The sequence below is a fragment of the Natator depressus genome, chromosome 1, assembly GCF_965152275.1.
Source record: "Natator depressus isolate rNatDep1 chromosome 1, rNatDep2.hap1, whole genome shotgun sequence".
NCBI classification, from domain to species: domain Eukaryota; kingdom Metazoa; phylum Chordata; order Testudines; family Cheloniidae; genus Natator; species Natator depressus.
The window spans coordinates 212,347,561-212,367,159 of NC_134234.1; positions in this window are offsets into that span (position 1 = coordinate 212,347,561).

The window sequence follows — 19,599 nt, forward strand, 5'->3', positions numbered from 1 at the left end:
AAAGACCATAGTCTAAGAGCAGTCATCAATGGTTTGCTGTCAAACTGGGAATATGTATCTAGTATGGTCCCAAAGGGGTCAGTCCTGGGTATGGTACTATTCAATATTTTCATTAATGATTTGGATAATGGGGTGGAGAATATTTTTATCAGATTTGTAGATGACACCTAGCTGGTAAGGGTTGCAAGCACTTGGAGGACATGATTAGAGTTCAAAATGACCTTGCCAAGTTGGAGAACTGGTTTGAAAACAAGATGAAATTCAATAAAGACAAGTGCAAAGTACTACACTTGGGAAGGAACAATCCAATACACATCTACACAATGGGGAATAACTGCTGAAAAGGATCTAGGGGTAACAGTGAATCACAAATTGAACATGAGTCAATAGTGTTATGCAATTGTAGAAAAGGCTAATATCATTCTGAGGTGTATTAACATGGGTGTGATATGTAAGACATGGGACATAATTGTCCTGCTTAACTTGGCACTGGTGAGGCCTCAGCTGAAGTACTATGTTTAGTTCTGGGTGACACACTTTAGAAAAGATGTGGACAAATTGGAGAGAGTCCAGAGGAGAGCAACAAAAATGATAAAAGGTTCAGAAAACCTGACCTATGAGGAGAAGTTAAACCAAACTAGGTATGTTAAGTCTAGAGAAAAGAAGATGGGGGTGGGATATGTGATAACAGTCTTCAAATATATTAAGGGCTGTTCTAAAGAGGACCAGGATGAATTGTTCTCCCTGTCCACTGAAGGTAGGACTCAAAGTAATGGGCTTAATCTGCAGCAAGGGAGATTTAGGTTAGATATTAGGGAAAACATTATAACTATAAGTGTAGATAAATTCTGGAATAGGCTGCCAAGGGAGATTGGGGAATTCACATCACTGGAGGTTTTTAAGAACAGGTTAGGCAAACATCTGTCTAGGTTTAACTGGTCTTGCCACAGTGCATGGGGCTGGACTTGATAACTGCATGAGGACTTTTCCAGCCCCACATTTCTATGATTCTTTTCAGCTACTTCACCATTCTCTGCCTCAGTTTCCCATCTGTAAATTGGGGATAATGAGGTACATTCTTCGAGAGCTACTGATGAAAAGCACTAAATAAAAGCTAGTTCTTTTTATTATTACCTCGTCACAGTAGCATACAAGCTGCAAGCCTAGGTGAGAACTACAACCGTTTATATAAACATTAACTCCTACCAACAAACATTTCTCTTTCCATTTAAAAAAACTGTTAAATTAAATGGCAAAGATCTTTGTTAATGCAGAGTTAAGGTTGCCTGTTGATACCTCATGCGCTTCCAGAACTTTGACTTCAGCAAAACTCAAACTTCTGAAAGCCAGAAAATACAGAGTTCAGATAAATGCCCACGCAATGTTAACTCTGCCCTCTTCAAGCAATGCCTCACAACACCCATAACACACACATTCCCACTTTGCTTTTCAATGTTATGGACAGGCACTACCAGGTGGATTTGATTTAAATCACTAGTCAGGAAGACTCACAACTCAGAGATAGATGTCGGTTTCATTTTTAGAAGGTACACACGATACATTTTTAAACCTTGATTTATTTTGAAACCATTTCAGATTAGTTTTATAGCTATATCACAAAATGAATGAGTGTTTGGTTATTTCATTTCCCAAAGGTAACTGCAACAGATATTCATGAAGTCATTGGGAGATGAACTATCTGCAATTCAACAGGTTAATCATTAATATCTGGAGAATTTTCTTGCCAGGCTGTATTAGGAGGAGAACATCACCAGACAGACATTTAAATTGTTTGATTTAACTAAAAAAACAACAGTATGTATTCTGGATCTTTTTTCTTCAATAGCAAACATATAATATTTTAACAAAACAACCATATGAATTTTTTAATTTAGTTAAATGTTCAAGTTTTTTTTTAAAATCAGGTTTGTTTTTGTTAAAATTGTTTTTAACGACAATAGTTAAATGAAATATTAAAAAAAATAAATAAATCGACTGTGTCAGCCAGTTCAACATGAGAAACTTAAAGTATTGGTTTCTGCAGCTAACTCAGTCATCTTCACCTTCATTTTCCTGTTTGTTCATAATCTGGAAAAGAAAACCAAGCTTTCCTGCTTTTTCAGGTCCCAAACGATTTCTCAGTTTGGAATGAATTAGTCCAAAGGAAGAAAATATTCTTTCTACTCTGGCAGAAGAAGCTACTGCTGTTAAAAGTGAGATTATCACTTCAACAGTCTCTGAATCCAAGTGCTTACTCCAAGTTCACTGGTGTGACTTTCTTGAAAACGTCACCCTTAGCTCTGAAGTTTATTATAGTTGGTATTATGGAGGAATGATTGCTGGATGTCCATGCTGTAGCCAGCTCCTCTTCTTCAGCAGTTAAGGTTTGACCCTGGTACCAAGTATTGAAAATATTTGCAAGAAAATGAGCTGGAGATAGAGCTTGTCCCATTCGTTTTTTTAGTGCTTGTAATTTAACTCTGTCATTGAATATTTCTCTTTTTAAGATCTCACTCAGTTCCTTCCAAATTTCAATAGCGTCAGCAATAAAACAGCTATTTCCCTGCGTTTTGTTCAAGGCTACAGAAATAGGCTTCAGGGTACTCAGCATGTGGTCAACATTTCTCTTAAGCCCAATGTTGAGAACTTTGGCTGTGACAGTGCCATCTATTTTTTCACGATTTTGTTCACAAACTGTCATCATATTAGGCCAGTTCTTGATATAGTGCTCAAAACAGTCCACTACTGAGTTTCATAGCACATCTTGTGGGAGAGTTAGCTTGGTTCCTTCCACTTTTTTCAGAGCAGCTGCTGGAAAGTGGTTGTTACTGAAGTATTTTGCAATTTCAACAACATTAGCCTTTATTTCTGGAACACTGAAATCTTTGGCTAGGAGGTGCATCAAATGAGCACTGCAACCGTATGTTATTAGCTTGGGATGCTCTTCACTCTCTTCTAAATTTCTTCTCATCTTGGATACATTTGCAGCATTGTCTGTGACCAAGCTGCGTACTAGACATTTGATTTTTTTTTCACCTTTTGTCATAGCTTTTACTGCTTCTTCTTGTAAGTATTCCACTGTTTTTGCATTTCCGGATGTATCCATTGTTTCTGTAAGGAAGACATTCCCTTCTTCTGTCGTCACACAAGCACATACAACAGGATCATTGTGGACATTGATCCACCCATCAAGACTCAGGTTAACAATTTCACCCTCTAGACCGTTTGCACATTGAGCAATTTCTCTTTCATACACTTTATCCAGCAATTTGCCTGTGACATCTGCTCTGTTGGGTGGACTGTATCCTGGTCTTAATGACTGAACCATGTTAATGAAGTGTGGGTTTTCAATCATACGGAAAGGAGAGTTTGTTGCATAAACAAACCGGGCAATTTTTTCATCAATTACCTCTTTTTGTAATCTGCTGGTTCTTATCACAAACTTATCTATGGTTGTTTCTGGATAATGGAGATTTGTTTTTTTTGCTACAAGTGATATACTGTAGCTATGTGACATACATGATGTGACTGAAACACTATCATTGGCAGATAACTCTGAAACTATAGAAAATGATTGTGATCTTGAAGGTGGATAGTCTTCAGAATCCTGTATGTTGAGGATGGATTCTCCTAAACAAAATAAGTCACTGCAGTTATTTAATTATTATTAGCATACTGCTCATTTAGTATCACTCATTGCATTCACTGACAGACAGTACAACTTTAAAGGTGAAATTGTAAAAGGAAGATCTGCCTATTTCAGCTATTTATTTTTTATCACAACTGCATCTAAAATGATAGTACCATAGAGTAACAACGATATTTTTTTGCTGAAACATGAGAATTCAACAATAGTCCAGAAGGAAGACAGGCAGTCCTTAAGAAAGAAATATGAAATAAAAACGTTTACCAACCTGAAGATCCTGCATGTTCAGACATGTTCCTTTCATCATCTTCAATGCAGCTTCCTCCTGAGAAGGAACACTTCTCATGATGTTGTTTCATTTGGGGAACCAGGCCTTGCATTTCTTTGTTGCACTGTTTGGATTTTGCACACATGCCTGTCTTACCGACAGGTAGAGGAACTTCATTAAAATATTCCCAAACTGTGTCTCTTTTACGGCCTCCTGCCATTACGGCCTCCTGCCATGTTTTCCCTTCTAGTGAGAGAATGGTATGGTAGATCTCAAATCAATGAGGGCTACACTCAGAAAGACCTCAAGACTTCTGGAATATGCTGCTCAAACAGTTTCAGTTTTGTTTCTACTGCCTGTCCCTCCTTTCTCACATTTATCTCCAGATTTCTTCTCCTTGTCCAGATCTATTCCACCCCCAACAAACTTCTGTTCATTGAACTTTTTGAAACTTTGCACTTTTAGAGAGAGGTAAGGGATTGACTCTGTGTACACAAATTTGCAGAGGGACAATAGGGTTGAGGTCTGTTATTTCTCACCTCTCTATATTATTCATTTAAAAACATTTTTGCTGTTAACAAGCATGTTATCTCTGGAGACACAAATCCACAGTTTGAGAACTGCAAAATTAAGCATCTCTGATGGTATTTTGTAGACTGAGCACTGAGTCCCATTGGGTAGATAGAAAGATTAACCTAAATAATCTATACAGAAGCTCCTGGAACCCCATCAGATTGGGTCCCTAATCCATGAACTATTGGAACTCATTTACAAAACTTTTCTTAAACATTACATGAATATGTTGTCTAATACTATAGAATTAGAATGTATAATCCCTATTCCATGATGAGATATCTTTGAGCTATAATGCATCTTAATTAAAACTATCTTTAGATAGGTTTTTTTCCACAAAAAAACATTTTATCAAAAGAATCTAATTTAAATTAAAAAAATCCAATTTAAATTTAAAAAAATCATTGATTTTTATCCATCCTGGGCACTACCTGCACTTGCCTTGTGCTCAAACAGTGAGCCTATGCTCTGAGAGCACACCACACTTGCAAAATTTAACAACCACTTCATACGTTTTATAGCCCCTTAGCTCATCAACACAAGATATCACCTAAACATATACTTTCCCCCACCCATCATTAAATCCACACACAGCTCTCATGTCCCAACTCACTGCTGACAATACCCAGGGCAAGATGAACCCAGTGCTCTGCTACTGACACAGCCTACACAAATGATGCTGACTGGAACCTCAAGGTCCATATGCACATCTTCCCTTTGATAACACACATGGGGGCATTCAGGCCCAGATCTCATATCACAGCTCTCAGATGCTCCTCAGACTAATCCCCAGATCTCCTCATATTACAACCACAGCTCTCCCAAGCTGCTCCAGTATATGCCTTCACCATTCGGTACAGCTATACTTAATTCAGTGAATGTAGCTGGAGAGCAGATAAGCCCTAGTGGTTATTGCCAGCTCCAGGTTGATCATTTCCTTTAGTGAAGAGCTGCTTCAGGCTTCAGTAGATGTCAGTGGAACAGTAGCTCCAAGAGTTGTGAACTGCCTCAGTCAATCCAACAGTGCTCAGTCTGGGGCTTTATGATGACAATTAAAAAGCAAATGCTGATGACTATTTCCCTGCCCCAAGTTGTAGCGCTGTTCTGAGATTGTGGGTAAAATCATAGAATATCAGGGTTGGAAGGGATCTCAGGAGGTCATCTAGTCCAACCCCCTGCTCAAAGCAGGACCAGCGCCAACTAAATCATCCCATCCAGGGCTTCATCAGAGCAGACTTTGAGTAGAATTAAATGGCAAAAAACCCCATCATTAATAAAGAGTTCAGGTTGCCTGCAAATAGTCTGGGCCCTTCCAGAACATTGAGTTCAGCAAGGGAGGGTCTCCCAAATAAAGGGCACAATCCCCCAAAGCATTGAGAGGAGCCTGTGAGGGCGTGAGCGCCCTCAACTGCCACTGCTAGATTGGGACCAAAATGAGTCAAACACATCAGCTGCACTTCCCCTAGGACTTGGCCCTGCGCATGGCCTCGCCAGAAGTGTGCCCTTTCTCCAGTCTTGGCCTCCTCTCTTCAGGACTTTACCTTTTAGGAAGAAGACCCTTCTTTTTCCAATTTCCCCTGCTCATCCTGATACCAACCTGGCAGCATAACCATGGCTAGTCAGTCCAGAACCTAATTCACATAGCAACAGGCTAACTAGCTGGCTGCAATGGATTGAGCTTTTGTGATGGGGTACAAACCCATACTGGTACGGAAGGGGTGAAAGGACTATACTGGGCCCAGCTAGACCCGCCCCTCAAATTCTGCACAACATGCTCCAAATGGAGACAGAGTTAAAAAGGGAGCAACCCAACTCAGAAGGGAGAGACTGGGGAGGAGTGCATCTAGCACCAAAAGGAGCTGGAGAAGCCTCCCAGAGGGGACAAAACTGTATGCAGAGCCCAGACGGGGCCAGCAGGTTGGGGTTACCTTCTTTAATTTTTTTTTCATATGTGAATCCAGAAGAAGTGATAGGAAGTGACCCAGGGAAAGTAGCTCAGAGGCCCTCGCCACTCCCTGTAGGCCAAATGCTGCTGACCTTTGTAAGGCCCTCGGTTGGGGAAAGTTAACCCCTGTCCCTAACTGGGCAAGACAGCCCTGAAATGTACATTTCCAGTCCTAGGCTGAATGACTCTGGGACAGCAATTGTCCCCGGGGGGGTGGGGACATGGGCTGGGGCTGCTCTTGGGCAACCTGGCACCCTGCCCAGGGTAGGTGGAGGGTCCAGGGCCTCCACACTGGCTCAGGCTCCCTGGGTGACACTTTACAATAACCCAGCTCTGCCTTCCAGCTTGACCAGGGGTCAGGGTCTTGGGAGAAAGAGGAGGAAGCAGCTTCACAGAGTGGGTGGGGCTCCTGAAAATGTCCTGTTTTTGCATTTTGAAAAGGTGGTGCAAAACCATGCTCTGAAATGTTCCTAGCCTCTATTTACCAGAAGCTGGGAATGAGCGACAGGGGAAGGATCACTTGATGATTACCTGTTCTGTTCATTCCCTCTGAATCACCTGGCATTGGCCACTGTCAGAATACAGGATACCGGGCTAGATGGACCTTTGATCTGACCCAGTATGGCTGTTCTTACGTTTTTATGTGATCACCCACGTCAGAGCATGATGGAGTGTGTGGGCTCGGGCTCCCCTACCATTGCCCCAAGAGTGAACAGACATTAACCACTAGGAAGCACTGCCCTCCAAGGACCCCCATTATGGGTGAGTTCCGCAGTGGGCAGTGCAGATCCTTTGCAAGCTTTGTTGTTAGTGGTGATGTTGGGAAAGGCACCTCGCTAGCTGGCCCTGCCCTGATTTTATCTCCTCCATTTAGATTTGTGTCCTGACAAGACCCTGGCCCTGAAAAGAAGGCGACCTTTGTTACCCATATAAGAAGATTCCAGGAATGTCACTCTGTGAGTCACTCTGAAGCCTAGGATGTGTGCTGAGTCAGCATGAAATGCTGGGACAAGCTACAAGCCTGGCTCAGAGCTCCTCTGCTTCAGAATATCACCAGGTTCAGTCATCACTGGGATTCGTGGACACTTACAATCCAACTTTTAAGTTATAAGCCACTTCCAACTCTCAGAGTTTCCCTTATTCCAAATTGCGCCATCTCCTGTAGCTGTCACTGGGGCTGAAGCCAGTGAGATGCCGCCATCTCCCTACAGTCTGTCGGCATGTGGGAGTGAGGCCGCCCTGAGTAAAGTTGTCTGCCCCACTTGTTTTCAAGGTGACTGAAGCCCACAGGGAACATGGCTGTTCCTGTATGGCTCAGGGGGCTGGAGAGGACCCAGGGAGTCTGAGTGGCAGCAGAGTCCCTGTGAAAGGATGATGGGGAGAGTATGGTGAGCAGGATACTGGGGGCAAGAGGCAGATTTAGGAGTTACAGGGGAATGAGATGTAGGAGGATATGGGGTCCAAACAGGAGGCTGAGGGGGGTGCAGAGTGCAGTGATGGGGGTGGGCGAGATATGGGATTAGGTGGCATCTCCCCAACCTGGAAGTGATGGTGGGAGATGGAGGTCCCCTCCAAGCAGCACAAAAAGGCAGTGTTCCAGTGTTTCCAGTTGTTGCAAGCTGATCATATGTCATGGGATTTGGGTAGATTTTAGAAGAGCAGGTGTGATGACACGAGAAGCTCCTCTGATCCTCCAGTTTTCAGGGCTGGACTGAGCTCTGTGCAAGATCCTTGAGGCTGAGGACACAGACCTTCCCTGCCACCGAGCCCTGCCTTCATGTATGTCCCTAGAGCAGAGAGAGGGTCCCGGGGCAGCAAGAGGCAGGGGAGGGTGAAGTTGGGAAACTGTTCCTGCTGGGAACCAGGCAGAAGACAAACCCGCTTGGCCCTGGAGGCGGGGGAGTGGGGAGTCAGGGAAGTGATGTAGCTGGGTTCTAGGTGGTGTCCCAGGGCAGCAGGAGGCAGGGAAGTCTTGTGATGAGTGAAGAGGGAATGAAGGGCAGTTCCCCCATCTCAGGGGTGAGAAGAGGGCAAGTGCAGTCTCCAGCTGAGCAGCCAGGGAGAGGGGTGTTTTGTGTGTGCATTACAAGGTTGACTTTCCAACCTGAAATTATCACACACACACACTGGCAGGGGAATAGAGGGCAGTTAAAAATTCCAAAGACAGACTAGGGCGAAAACATACTTTAGCAATAAATACAGTATTGGTACAGTGTTAGCCTCAGCGTGATTAAAAGCACCTTCATAATAAGTAAGTTTCACATTCAAATAAAACAAGTTGTCAACCATTTGTCTTTCAGCATTAATGAAACGTGTGGTTCCAAATTTTGTGAAAACATTGACAAAGCAATTCAAAAAACAACTGGGAGGGAGGTGGGTATATCTGAGTTAGATGATATGAGCCAAAGCTGTCACATACATACACTAGAGTTTGACAATGTACATATTTTGCATTCATATTCTTTCTGGTTTTTTTGCTTCATATTTTCTTCCAGCAGTCACTATTGCTTCACAGGACTTTACAAATTACACCCATGCAATAGCATAGGCTTCCAGCTAGTCTCTAATAATCAGATCTGCATGAATGGGTAGCACAAAGCCAACCCCCATTGCAGGGCAATAACATAAAAGTAGCCACAACTGCTCCAGTTCTCTCAAGTATGTTTTAAAATAACACCACCTGGCCCCTACATAGCACTATGCATTTAAGTGCCTGAAAGCACTTTACACTAATGAAGTTAAGCCTCACACCCACTCGCTGAGGTAGTAGTTTATTGTTATCTCCATTTTACAGATGGGAAACTGAGGCACAAGGCATTATTGAATACAGAACCAGAACTGGAAATAAAACCCGTTTCCCGGTGTCTGGTTCTGTGCTCTGACCACTAGACCCTGCCCCTTCCCCTTACAGATGTATCTGAGTGGGGAGGAGAGTGCTCAGCAGTGGAGAACATGGATCCCTAGTGGAGGATAAGGGAAATCAGAGCTCTGCTGCGACCCTATCCTTATAGCAGGAGAAAGGTAAATAGAACTGTCCCCATTTACTGGAGATACTTGAAATAGAGTAAGGAATATGAGACAGATAATGGGATTCACACCATCACTTCTTGGCTCCCCCTGGGTGGTAGGAAAGTAGAGCCACCCTTTGCAGCAGACAGGAATCCTTTGGAGCAACTTGGAAACATATAAAGTTTTCTGGTATGTGGGTTTACATGAGGATATGTGGATGTGAGAGAAAAGAGACTGAGGGGCTCAGCTAGTGGTTCATCAGTTTGAATTCTTACCTGACCACCATACGCCAATATCTTTAGCGTGGGAGCATGTGTTGTTGGGACGGGACATCCTGGGACATTTCTGAAGGAGAGACTCATTCCCCACACAGTGGAGCTCTTCCTTCCAGATCAGATCATGTCCTTTTCCAAAGTGAGCTGTTCCCAAGGTGGCTACAGCCTGTCCACACCCTAATTCATTGCAGATAACAGAGGCCACATTGAAATCCAAGTGTGAATCACAGACTGTCTCCCATGTATTTCCATGTTTAACTTCAACACGTCCTGATCAGGCAGTGTCCCCTCCAACCAGATCAATGCGACCGAGAGAGTCAATACATCCATCAGAGGGTGTTGGTTGTGCTCCTAACAGTAAAGACTGTTAAATAAGCAGCAGCCCTTTACCCCGTATGCCAATTCCTGTGTTCCAGTGATGAGAGAAAGTTTGACTAAAAGGGCAAAGTGTGACACTGCTGGGGCATGGGGGTAGCCAACAACATAATTCTCAGGAGTGAACAGGTTGACACAAAGCAGAGTGTGTGACTGTGTCTGCAAGTGGGACTGAATGGGACTGATGAGTGTTTACATGGTCTTAGTACATCCTCCGCTGGAATATTGTATTTCTGTCCCTTTAATATAGGAAGGCTATTGAAAAACTGGAGAAAGTTCAAAGAAAGGAAACTATTCAATGATGAGGCCTGGAGGCTTGGACATGAGACTGGGGAGTAAAGGAGAATAAGGGGCAAGGGACAGCAAAGGCAGGTGTCTCCACAGGGGTGAGAACCAGGAGGGTAGGTGCTTATTCATATAATCTGAAAATACAAAAATAATGGCTGAGAGTTCAGAAGGGAAAAGCAAAGGGCAGAGAGGAGGAATAATTCCCCAGCAGTGGAAAGAGTAGAGCGTGGGATAGACACAAATGGGAAGTAACCGAGTCACTGTGGTTGAAGATAGTCTAGAACAGACCAGATACAATACTAGTGGGAATGAAGCAGGGGAATGTGCTGTACAGTGCCAGAGAGCAGAGCTCCTCTGACTGCTTGGAATTAGGATCTCGTGTGTCGGCCTCACGCCAACAGAGCCTGATACCTGGAACACCAGTTCCAGTGTGAAGCCCTTCTCAATTACCCTTATGGCTTGTCTACAGGGGTTGTTACATCACATTAACTGTAATTAGCTCGCCTTAAATTCTTTGTGTCACATGAACTCTGTTCTCAGAACAATTTATTTGGTGTCTTAGGTTGCCGTAACCATAACTAACCTTCATTGGAGAAGGAATAGCTCCACTTCACAATCAGTTTGCTCACTCTAAGATTCCTGTGAAATAATTCCTAATGCTAATGCTGCTGACAGTCCTCCAATTAGTGTCCCACCCTGCATTGCTTCATACCTCCATGAATCTGCTTGTGTGTGCTCTACTGCTCTGAGGTCATCTTGACCAGATGTACCCTCTCTGGTTAAATGCTAGCAGGCAGCCAAGAGTGGTCTTCTCATTATCAGGTAGTGGTGAGTTCACATACCCATAGCAAACATGGCCCCTCTGCTTCCACCTGGACCCATGTAGAGGCCCTGGACTTGATTGGCCTGTCTGGAGACAAGCATGTCCAGTTCCCTCTAGATAAGAGTCACCAGAATGCAGACATCTACAGGGCACTGTCAGGGAAAATGAAGGTGAGGGGGCACTGGACCCAGTGCCAAGTCAGCGAAGGCGCTCCAGCAGCTTAGTAACTGCACGTGCATGTCTGCAAGCTCTCCCAAGTACAGCTGAGTTTATTACTAAAATTTCTCCCGGCCCTGCCCCAAATTGGTTCTTTTTGAAATGTCTTTTCAAAAATCACATTTCAAATCCTTCATTAGAGGACAAAGAATTTTTTAAATATTTTGTTTCTGCAAGAAAAAACAAAAACATGCAGTTCTGGCCCTAAATGAATCAGTTCTTTTTCAGATTTTGTTGGTTTGGCCACTGAACTGAAAAATCAAGTATTCACTGAGCTGTAGTCAGAAAAGCCTGCAGAAGGGCACATGTAGTCACTAACCTGCTCCTGCTACTCCTCCACCCACCCTAGAAAAGAAAAGAGTCATCCATCCACCCTCCTGCAGCTCCAAACTAGACAAATTTTAAAAACACTCAGACACCCATAAAACCCACACCAAGGGAATAAAATACAGAGGGTCGGTAGCATGGGTGTAAGGAGTTGAGATCTAGGACCCAGGTCTGCAGAACCCGGGTGTGAAGGGTTGGATCACAGAAACCCCCTTGGGGCTGCCAACTGATGTGGCAAGACTACTTCTGCCCCTGCCTTCCTTGCCAGCTTGGGACTCCAGAACCCTGCCTGGTTGTGCCAGACACACTTGCCGGCCACAGACACAGACCCAGGTCTGAACCATGTCCCACGAACTGCAAGCTTAACTGAAAGCAGCGTAAGAAGTGTTCCTGTCTTTAACACTCAGATGCCCAACTCCCAATGGGGTCAAACCCCAAATAAATCCATTTTACCCTGTATAAAGTTTATACAGGTTAAACTCATAAATTGTTGGCCCTCTATAACACTGATAGAGAGATATGCACAGCTGGTTCCCCCCCCCCCCCCCCGCAGATATTAATGCGTACTCTGGGTTAAATAATAAGTAAAAAGTGATTTTATTAAATGCAGAAAGTAGGATTTAAGTGGTTCCAAGTAGTAACAGACAGAACAAAGTGAATTACCAAGAAAAATAAAATAGAACATGCAAGTCTATGCCTAATACAGTAAGAAAACTGAATACAGATAAAACCTCACCCTCAGAGGTATTCCAGTAAGCTTCCTTTTACAGACTAGTCTCCTTCTAGTCTGGGTCTAGCAATCACTCACACCCCCTATAGTAACTGTCCTTTGTCCCAGTTTCTTTCAGGTATCCTTTGGGGGTGGAGAGGCTATCTCTTGAGCTAGCTGAAGACAAAATGGAGGAGTCTCCCAGGGGGTTAAATAGACTTTCTCTTGTGGGTGGATACCCCTTCCTCCCCCTGTGTAGAATCCCAGCTACAAGATGGAGTTTTGGAGTCACATGGGCAAGTCACATGCCCATGCATGACTCAGAACTTACAGGTAGCAGCTATGGTTCACATGCTACCTTGAATGTCCTCAAGTAGACTTCTTATGTGGACTGGAGCCTTCCAAGATCCATTGTCCGTTAAGTGTTTCTTGATTGGGGACTTAATTTGCACATTCCTTTCTCAAGAAGCTGACCAAATGCTTTACTAAGGTTACTTAAAATCAAGAAAGTACACAGCCAATATTCCTAATTTCGAGTACAAAAATGGCATATGCATACAAATAGGATGAATAAATTCAGTAGATCATAACCTTTACAGAGATATGTTACATGGCACATGTAGCATAAAACACATTCCAGTTATGTCATATATACAGTCATAAGCATATTTCCACAAGGCATTATGGGATGCAACGTCATTCCAGGACAGTTGATATTCCTACAGTACTGTAAGGAGGCCATTCACTGGGACATCCAGGGAGCACTATGGAGAGCAGTCACCATAGGAACTGCAGCCCAAGAGACCAAGAGTAACAGTACCCTGTGGGCCTCTGATTGTCGAAGTCCCCTATTTAATCCCTCAGGGTTGCCTCAGGAAGTTGTCTGGGCAGCCATGTGAACTCTTGCCTGCTGCAGTCTAGACTCTACTTGATTGCCAGCCCCTGATTCTGACCCTGATTCCTGCCTTTGATTCTAACCTGGTATTGCCTCTGATCGCTGGTCTTTGACCCTGGCTTGACTCTGACTCTTGGTTCTAGAATCTGACTCTTGCAATTCCTTCATTCCTGCCCAGTGACCACCTTCCCCTGCTGGGCAGACCTCAGCCTAGGTGTGACCTGTAGGCAAGACTGCCTATGCCTTGGTCCATTACAATGGGAAAATGAACTGTGTAACATCTTACTGTCACAAAGGAAACCACAGAGTGGTAAGAGAAGATGGGAATGACATTCTGAAATTGTGGAAAAAGGAACATTTTATCATTGTTGGCATGGAGACTACGAGGAGTGGGACAATAAATTATTTGTTTTTTTTATTTCCCTGCACATGTGTAACTGTGTGAAGAAGGGAGTTTTAGCCTGCCGAGAGGCTGTCAGATCTCAAGCCAAAAAGAAAAGCTAAAGATGATCTGTTTCATGGAGTACACAGTTAATCCCCAGAGAGGGCCCTGAAGGCAGACGTGTGGAGGGAAGTTTTCCTGAATGCATAAAAGGTTGAAATAGAGTGAAAGGCCCTTGGGAGGGGCTTTATGCAGACAATGCAGAGACAAACAGCTATGATAAAGCACCTTTTGCTGCAAAAGCACCTGGGAGCCCTTCTTATGGTCCAGGACTCTATTGTGCTAGGCGCTGTACAAACACAGAAGAGAAAGACAGTTCCTGCCCCAAGGAACTTACAATCTAAGGGTAGGTCTTCACTACCCACCGGATCGGCGGGTAGTGATCGATCTATCAGGGATCGATTTATTGCATCTCATCTAGACGCGATAAAATTGATCCCTGAACGCACTCCCTGTCGACTCTGGAACTCCAGCTCGCGAGAGGCAGAAGCGGAGTTGATGGGGGAGCGGCAGTGGTCAACTTGCTGCCTTCCTCATGGCCAGGTAAGTCGACCTAAGATACGCCGACTTCAGCTATGCATATCTTAGGTCGACCCTCCCCACCCAAGTGTAGACAGGAGCTAAGTAGAAGACAAGAAACAACAGATGGATACAAACAGACAGAGGAGTACATGGTCAGCATGGCAGATTGTGGTCTCAGCACATCAGCAACCTAACCATTGTCAAGTTTTCACCTGGGTCAAATTTCAACTGTTGTCACCTCTGATGACATTTGTCCCAACCCTGACCTTCCCTTCATCCCCACTGTGATGATTTGGGGGTGCAATCCAAACCAGTGAGAGGTTGTGTCTCTGTTTGCCCTGCAACCCTGGGTGACTTACAATGCTTTGCTGCTGTAGCTCCCAGCCTGGGACTCTCCTGCCAGCCCACAAGCATATAGGTCACACCCCGAGTGTCTGTGCACTTGACAGCCCTGGTTCAGCAGCTCTGACCCTAGCAGTCTGTGTACAACCCCACCACCGCACTCTAGCTTCCACCAGAATTGGTTACAACCAGCAAGGTGACCCCAACACACTCCCAGGCTCAGATTTCTACAAAACTGTCTCCCCTGAAATGTCCAGCTCTCCCCTGGAACATTCAGAGATGTATAAAGGTTTATTGCTCCCATAAAGAGTCAATACCCAACAGCTTAACACTTTAACTGGAGTCAGCAGTCACTTCAAGTCAAACACAGCACTGAGTTGGTTTATAGTAAAAATAAATCACATTTATTAACAACAGGACATAAGTGATGCCAAGTAAAAGGAATAATGTTAGAAAAGATTACATGCAAATAAAAGTGAAAAAAGATGGCTTCTGCCCTTGCTTATAAGTTCCAAAGTTCAATGACCTTGTTTCCAGAGGCAGGATGACCTTATGCTGTTCTTCCCCTCCTGTGGATTTTCAATCCCTCTGCTGATTTTCATGTAAATGGGGCTTCCATTGTTTTGATCACACCTTGCTTAATTTAATTGGGGACAGGTAGATAGCTGCCTTCCCTCCTGTCTGGAAGAGAGCTGTTTCTCCGTGTGTTTGGACAAACACTTTAAATCATGTTACCAAGGAGAATCTACAATTCCTTATAGTGTTAATACAGACATTATTATATTAATCACCAGCATGTCATAGACTTTCATAAAATATTTCACTCAATACACTTTCAGAATACAGTAATATTGTGTAGACTCAGTTCATTCAATTGCTTATTGCTTGAGATTCAGCTCCCCTATCTTTATAGTCCAGTAAACCTTTGCAATGTACTCTTTGAGAAGTAAAACCCAAACCAAGCTTCTCTCGCCTGCTGGGTGTAAATGCCATGCTGTCTCCGCCTTCACTTGTTAGATTAATAGTTTTGTTTACCTAATATGTAAATGGACTTTTGTTGTCTCTGCGTCAGGACCTGGCTCGTCAGAGAGGCAAACAAATTCCTTTGTGTGGGGTAGACTCTAACTCTAACGCTCTATTTCATGCCTGGTTTAAACACATTTTAGTCATAATTCCAGCCTATACTGTATGTACACACTTCACACGTGCAAGAATATCAATGATCAGTGAATTATTAGTTTTCCAATATTGTACATACCACCTAGCAGACAAAGGTTATGACAGCTGTAAATTGGGGTACACTGAACTGGTCAGCCGAAACATTACTTGTGAGCCCCCTGCCCTTTGGCATTGGGATTCTCTTAGTGTCACACAACCCTCTCCACCTCCACACCCATCCTCACCACCGCCTCCGTCCCTCTCGTGTCACCACTCCTAGCTACAGCCAGGCCAGTAATTGTTGTTTTGGTTCAGACAACAAACTGAGAAATCAGAAAAAAAAATTGGTTCAGCCCTGAAACTGTTTGAGACTTGACAGCAAATCAGAAGTGTCCATTGTGAGTCATACAGAAACAGTGTGTGCTCCCCCTTGTAACCGTTAGCCCCGTGATTAGGACACTTGTCTGGGGCATGGGAGATCCTGGTTTGAATCCCTGCTCAGAAGCAGGGGCTTGAATTCAGGTAGTCCATCCCTGTGCCACAGGCAAGTGCACTAATCACCAGGCCGTGAACTATTCCAGGTGGGAATGCTCTCAGTGTCTCCTGTTGAAGCTGTTCCACTTTACATTTTCCAACTCTGAAATCACGGAAATGACTAGTGAAGGTACATGCCACTATTGGGTGGGTGAGTGGGGGGCAGCAGTTTGTAGGGGGATGGACTGAGTTGACCTGGGGCATGGCTGGGGAAGCCTGGCTGAAGCAGGGGCAGGAATCCCAGCTGGGAGTGGGTAGTGGGAGTGAGGGGCCAAGCTCAGTGTGCAGCTTGAGTTTCATAACCAAGGTACGGTGCAGCCCTCCAGTGATATTTATGCAGCAGCATAGGGCAGGAGACAGCAAGGAGCAACTTCTTACATGCTCGAGTCTGAACATTTCTCCATCTATGATGGCTATGCCCTCCTAAGAGACACTTCAGAAGGAATCCTCCCTTTGCTGTTTGACCTGCAAGTTGGATGACCCCAATAGCTTCCCCACACCTGTCAGCTCTTGTTTGGAGTCCTAGGGGCATATGTCTCAGAGGGTCATTCGCTTAACATAGGCAACAATCCTGACTCCCCCCACCCCTATGTAAGTCTCATCTCCCATGTCCTGTGGCTCATTTCTCTATGATAAGAACAGACCTTCATCCTCAAAAAGAAAGAGGTCCTGTCATAAATATAAAGGGAAGGCTAACCATCTTTAAATCCCTCCCGGCCAGAGGAAAAAACCCTTTCACCTGTAAAGGGTAAAGAAGCTAGGATAACCTCACTGGCACCTGACCAAAATGACCAATGAGGAGACAAGATACTTTCAAAAGCTGGGAAGAGGGAGAACATCAAAGGGTGTGTGTCTGTCTAGGTGAGGCTTTTGCCGGGGTCAGAACAGGAATGGAGTCTTAGAACTTAGTAATTAATCTAGCTAGATATGCGTTAGATTATGATTTCTTTAAATGGCTGAGAAAATAAGCTGTGCTAAATAGAATGAATATTCCTGTCTGTGTGTCTTTTTGTAACCTAAGGTTTTGCCTAGAGGGATTCTCTATGTTTTGAATCTAATTACCCTGTAAGATATTTACCATCCTGATCTTACAGAGGCAATCCTTTTCTTTTTACTGTTTCTTCTATTAAAATGTTTCTTTTCAAGAACTGAATGCTTTTTTTCATTGTTCTAAGATCCAAGGGCTTGGGTCTGTGGTCACCTATGCAAATTGGTGAGGATTTTTACCAAACCTTCCCCAAGAAGTAGGGTGCAAGGATTGCGAGGATTTTGGGGGGGAAAGACGTTTCCAAACAACGCTTTCTCAGGAACCCAGAGAAACATTTGATGGTGGCAGTGGAAAACCAAGGGCAAAGGGTAAAATAGTTTGTACCTTGGGGAAGTTTTAACCTAAGCTGCTAAAAGTAAGCTTAGGAGGTTTTCATGCAGGTCCCCACATTTGTACCTTAGAGTTAAAAGTGGGGAAGGTACCTTGACAGGTCCCCTAGGGTCTGTTCAGCTCCTCTAGTTGCCTCCATTTGGCCCTTCAATAGGGCCTGCAGCAGTGTCTTAAAGTGGGGACAGGCCAGCTATAATAGAACTGGATACGGCAATTTACATGCTAGACCTACTGTGATGTGGCCTGTTGGTCCACCTGCTGTCAGACAGACCTTCACAATGGGATAGCCCTTCACATCCCCATGGAGGCATGTCAGGGGCATGGTGCCTTACAAATGAACCTTTGCCTCCCTCAGCAGGTCTTCTCTCACTAGGGTCTGCTCGCATCCTGAGTCCACCAAGGCTGGCTCCTCCTGGTCGTTGATGTGCACCACGGTGGTCAATTTGGGTTGTCTGGCATTTTAATTGAGTCTGGGGAACGTCAAGCTACCCCCATAATTACACTCTGTGGTCTCACAATCCCTCCTGATATGTTCTTCTTGCCCACATACGAAACAGATCACTCTCACCAGTGGGCCCAGTAATGGTGTATTATCCAGGGTTTCGGCCTTCCCTGATTTTCTTGTCTTGGCCTTCAGAGAATGGGATGGGTAGTAAGTTGGGTCCAATCTCTGGCGTGAGGACTTATCTCCTGGGGGTGAGGCTGCCATCCACCCTGTGGCCTCAGAATGACTGTTCCCTCTCTCTCCTGCCCTACTTGACTTCGGGGAGGCAAGCTCTGCCCTCCCAGGTCGAATCAGTGGGGTGTCAGCTTGAGGTAGGTCTTTGCTAGTCTCACTGCTTCTTCCAGCGCCTCTGGATGGTGCTCTGTACCCATTCATGCATGGGCTTGGGCAGGGCGCCGGGGGCAGTGCAGAGGAACTAGGTCAGCTACTTGCCTGCTTGTCCTGACCTCAGGCCTTAACCACTTGCAGCTGACATCCTTGAGCCTCAGCAACAGGCTGTGAGGCCACATAGACAGGCTTAATCATTCTCTGAAATGGTGGTGGTAAGTCTCTTCAATTAATTGCAGTCTGTTGAATATGGCTGCCTTCACTGTTGGATAGTTCAGGGCAGACGGATGGTTGAAGGCCCTATAATGGGCTTGCACCTACCCAGTCAAGACAGGCATGAGGTGGATGTCCAGCATTCACTAGCCCGATTGTTGAGTTGTGGCCTGGACCTCCTACTGTTGCTGCTGGCAGCTCATTTTGCTGTTGCTGGGCCTGCAACAGCTGTAGTGTCTAGGCTTATGTCAGGGTTCCCTCCCCACTCTGAACTCTAGGGTACAGACGTGGGGACCCGCATGAAAGACCCCCTAAGTTTATTTCTACCAGCTTAGGTTAAAAACTCCCCAGGAACAAATTTTCCCTTGTACCTTGGGTTTAAGTAACGCTGCCATCACCAAGTGATTTAACAAAGAACCAGGGAAAAGGACCACTTGGAGTTCCTCTTCCCCCAGCAATCCCCCCAAGCCCTTACACCCCCTTTCCTGGGGAGGCTTGAGAATAATATCCTAACCAATTGGTTACAAAATGATCAAAGACCCAAACCCCTGGGTCTTGGAACAATGGAAAAATCAGTCAGCTTCTTAAAAGAAGGATTTTATTTAAAGGAAAGGTAAAAGAATCACCTCTGTAAAATCAGGATGGTAAATACTTTACAGGGTAATCAGATTCAAAACACAGAGGATTCCCCTCTGGGCAAAACCTTGAAGTTACGGAAAACAGGAATAAACCTCCCTCTTAGCACAGGGAAAATTCACAAGCAAAACAAAAGATAAACTAATCTGCCTTGCCTCACTTACCTATACTGGTTGCGATATTGGAGACTTGG